Source organism: Microtus ochrogaster, unplaced genomic scaffold, assembly GCF_000317375.1.
Source record: "Microtus ochrogaster isolate Prairie Vole_2 unplaced genomic scaffold, MicOch1.0 UNK4, whole genome shotgun sequence".
In the NCBI taxonomy this organism is placed as follows: domain Eukaryota; kingdom Metazoa; phylum Chordata; class Mammalia; order Rodentia; family Cricetidae; genus Microtus; species Microtus ochrogaster.
The window spans coordinates 7146437-7151306 of NW_004949102.1; positions in this window are offsets into that span (position 1 = coordinate 7146437).

Sequence of the window (4870 nt, forward strand, 5' to 3'; positions counted from 1 at the left end):
ACAGATGGTTGTGAGCCACCATGTGGTTGCTGGGAATTGAACTCAGGACCTTTGGAAGAGCAGGCAATGCTCTTAACCGCTGAGCCATCTCTCCAGCCCAAGGAGAAAATTTTTATTTGACACTATTACAATAGAGATCAATAAAGGAGCTACATAGAAATGAAAGCCTAATACAAGATAAGTGATACACAGCCAGGGGCAGGGTGAGGAGGGTCCTTGGTTGGAAACTACTAAAGGATAATGGATAATCCCTTTTAAACTTACCTAACATTGTTTTTGGAGATATGGTTTCTCTAGGTAGCCTTGGCTGGCCTAGAACTCGTTATATAGTCCAGGCTGGCCTCAAACTCAGAGATCGGCCTGGCTCAACATCCCGGGTACTGTGCTTAACAGTGTGGGCCACCACATCACGCCTCTAATGTAATTCGTGGTGAAGGTGGGACTTAACCATCACAAGTATGGTCAGCCATGAACTTACCAGGATTCTTGCTAAACCAGCTCAGTAGTTCAGACAGAACAGGGCCAAGCTGAAACCTGGTCAAGAGGAGGACTCAGAAGAGCCTGTCTGAAAGTTGGTAGAAGAGAGGACCTTTAGTACAAATAGCTGAGATCTAGGCAAGCTTGGGACTAGAATTTTCATTTAAATTGGGGACCCTAGCGCTGGGTGGTAGTGGTGCCAATGAAGAGTTTAAGAGTAAAATGGATGGGTAGCCATTCTGTGGATCACTTTCCAGGTGGATGGCAGGCACCCAGCTGTGTTATAAAACAAGGCCCAGATCCTAGAGAGGGCTAGCAAGGATAAGAAGATGTGACATGACCTCTGGTCATGGGGCTAGAGTTCAAACAAGGGTGCAGGCCTTGGAGAAGGACTAGATTACCATCTGTGGTGGATCATGCAGCCTGATACTAAGGACTAAAACTTCCATGAGGGGCAGGGAAAGGACTAGCATGGAGAACAGACAGGCTGTGACTTGGGACCCAGGATTCCCCTTGGCAAGGGCTGATTCCTTAACTAATTATAGCAAAGACTTTGGAACCAATGTAGATGTCTCCACTACTGGGGTCTAACTAGGATTATCTGTGTGAACATCAACAGAAAACAGAGGTAGATAGAGTGGCTTGACAGGATACATAAAGAGCATGCGTGAGGCTTTGGGTTCCATCCCCTGCATTACATAAACCAGATATGGAGGCACGTGCCTGTGATCCCAGCACTAAGGAGGTAAAGGCAAGAGGATCAGGGGTTCAAGGAGATCAGCCTGGAATACAGGAGAATCTGTCTTAAATAACACTAAACAGAGGTGGGAGGATATCTAAGGAGAGAGTTGCCCCAAACCAAATGGATGAGACGTAGATGAGGTTAGATAAGAAACAAAAGCATAGACATCGAGGTTGGGACTAAAGAGGACAGTGCAGAATTGGTGGGGTGGGAAATTGCTCAGGAAACCAAGGCTGTAAATGCTGGTCATAGGTGATGTTGCCTTCACGCAAAGCCCAGTGTCACTCTCAGGGTGGGACTCCAGGCCAGCCATGATAGTTGTAATGCATCAAGTAAAATGCTGCAGACCCTCAAGTGGCTGCAGCGGCAGAAATGCTCCAGGTCTCCAAGCGGTGGCAGTGGGCAGCCAATCCCAGGCAGGGATGGCACTGTCCCAAGTGGCTGCAGTGGGCCAGAGGGGGAGTGAGTTCCATAAAGAGAGACAGACGGATGGGCATGCAATGAGACCACACTGCAGGTCTCAGAAGGTGGCTGGTGCCAGGCAGGGAGCCATGCAACAGGCAAGATAGGCATGCCATGCAGAGTAAGGTTGGATATTTATTTAGTGGGTATGGATGGGAAGGGGAGAGGAGGTAAGGAGAGAAGGGAGAAGAGCAGAAAGAAACAGAGAGAGACAGAGATAGAGAAAGACGGGGCGGGGGGAGTGGGGAGTATGGAGCAAGGCTGGGGGACCGAGATGGGAAAGGGAGAGACTCAGGCTGGAAGCTGAAGATCAGCTTGCCTCAGCAGATGGGGAGGGAGTGGGTGTGGCTTGTCTCTTAAAGGGACAGCAGACCATTACGATAGTCTCCTTTTCAGGCTCTCCTCTGATGTTTATGGTCAAAGGCTGTCGCCTGTTTGGCCGGCTGGCTTGAGGGAGGGCTTGCCTCCATTTGGTGACTCATCCATGCATCTTCAGAACTGACCTCTGGCCGCTGCTGGTGACGCACACCTTTAATCCCAGCGCTCTGGAGGAGGAGGCAGGCAGATCTCTGAGTCTGAGGCCAGCCTGGTCTACAGAGCGAGTTCCAGGACTGGCTTCATAGCTACTGAGAAAAACCTGTTTGGAAAAACCAATAAAAAAAAAAAAAAAAAACCAACAAAAAATCCAAGTCACAGCTGACTTCCATAACAACTACATCAAGTACCAATTACAGTTGTCCTCTGGAACTGAGAGCAGAGAACTGTCGGAAGCAGGGGAGGTTCTGACTGAAATGGATGTCTTGAAGGAGGTCATGCATGCAGGGGGTATTTGCAGAAAGATAGGGAATGAGGTGGCAGGGATCATGGATTATGGGGTGGTCAGTATCTATCTCTGCTTGCCAAATTGGGTGATGTGGCTTCACTTGGTGCCAGTAGGCACCGTAATTCCCTTCACCTTTTGCAGCCTTGACTCAGGTAAAACCAGATCCTTCAACCTCAGAAAAGAACTGAAAGGGAAGCCGGATGAAGCAGGGTTGAAGTTGAGTGAAAATAGAAAAGCGGTCCCCATGGGGGAGGCAGACACACCTCAGATGTGGGGAGGGAAGGCTGCACGTACATGTCTTAGCACTGACCATGGTTACCACTGTGGCTCTGAAGTTACCACGCAAAGGGCTGCTAAGAGACTCTAACACTTTCTCTCTTTTTGATAAATGAGATGAAAGGCAGTGCCCTAGATATAATCTAATAAGATAAAACCAGGAGCCATTGGGTTTGCCCTAGGAGCGCAGGACATATATTTTACTATAAATGGGGTTTCTAGTGAGATTTCTAAAAAAATTATAGATTTATAGAGAAGAAAGGAGAAAGGCCTTAAGGAAATATTAATTTATCAGAGTTCTTGTCATCTGGTCAAGATGGCAGATTCCTAGGTGAGGGATTCTTTTTCTGCTCATGTCTGCATGATTTTCTCTGTCTTCGAATTCTGCTTCAGGGTAAATCTAAGTAACAGAAACATAATAATGTTGTTATTGGGGACATTTAGAAGATGTTTGCTATATTTCAGGCAGATATGAGCATCTATAAAAACTAGTTTTCACACATCTGCAAGATAGGTATTATGCCAACCTGGCAAATGATGAAACCAAGGCAAGGGGAAAGATTGGTAAAAGTGAAAGACCAGGGTTTGGGGTCATATCTAACCACCATGATAATACATTATTTATTTTGTTTTCTTTTTTACGTGTGTGTGTGTGTGTGTGTATGTGTGTGTGTGTGTATGAGCACTTGACCATAGTATGTGGAAATCAGGACAACTTGCTGAATGGAATCTGTCCTCTCTTTCCACTGCTTGGTTTCTAGGGTTGAACTCAGTTTAGGAGGCTTGGTAGTGAGCACCTTTACCCTTTGAGCCGTCTTGCCTGCCCTTATCCTTGTTCTTCTTTTTAAAGATATATTTTATGTGTAAAGACGTTTTGAATTTTTGAATGTATATATGTGCACCTTGGGGCCCACAGAGATCAGAAGAGGGCTTCATGTCCCCTGGAAATGGAGGTATGGATGGTTGTGAGTCACCATGTGGGTGCTGGAAATTGAACCTAGGTACTCTGCGCTCTTGACCCCCGAGTCACCTCACCAACCCCATTCCGTGCTTGTTGTTGTTTGAGACAGGGTCTCACTAAGCAACCCTGGATGGCCTTGAACTCAGAGATCTGCCTACCACGGGCTCCTGAACCCTGGGATTCAAGGCATTCATCACCCTCATCACCATACCTGGCTTCTAGTGTGAAAATTTGGCACACGAAACAGCAAATAGAGATGAGAGGACCGTCGGAGGAAAACAGCCAAGAGTCAGAAACTGAACAGAGCGAGGAGCCAGGGCTCACCTGTTTGGTGGAAAGAACTCATGGCTTCCACTTGCCTCGGCTTCTAGGAGAAAGCCTGGTTTGGCTCACGACAAGAGGAAGAAACCTTATAAAGGCTGAGCTGAAGCCATGGGAAGCTGGAAATGAGCGAGACTGAATGCTGACTAGCAAGAGGCAGCAGGACCTAGAAAACAGCCAGGATCTGAGAGGAGACGAGAGGCGTTGATTTAGAAGGGCAGTGAGTAGGGACTCTCGCCATCTCAGAGCAGGGAGGCCCCTGAAGGCAGCGTACACCTACTCCAGAAACCCAGTTTACAGCTCCAGGATTCCAGACAGCTCTCGTCTCCCAGCTTTTCTAGGAAGGTGATTTCAGAACAGCTCTCTGTGGCTTCAGGCTTCACGGTCAACCGCCATAGATACTAAACATTGGTAGTTTTTATTGTTCTGGGTTTGTTTTTCCATTTTTTATTTATTTCAAGACAGGGTTTCTCTGTGAAGCCTTTGGCTGTCCTGGAACTAAACTCTGTAGACCATACTGGCCTCGAACTCATCGAGGTCCCCCTGCCTCTGCCTTTCTAGTGTTGGGATTTAAGGGGTGTCCCAGCACCACCCAGCTAAGTATTGATTTCTTACTGTACCCAACTTATAAACAAAACAACTTCACTCACAATGGGGATGTTCTATTGGGAACTCACCAAGGCCAGCTGGCCTGGGTCTGAAAAAGCCTGGGATAAAACCGGACTCGCTGAACATAGCGGACAATGAGGACTACTGAGAACTCAAGAACAGTGGCAATGGGTTTTTGATCCTACTGCACGTATTGGCT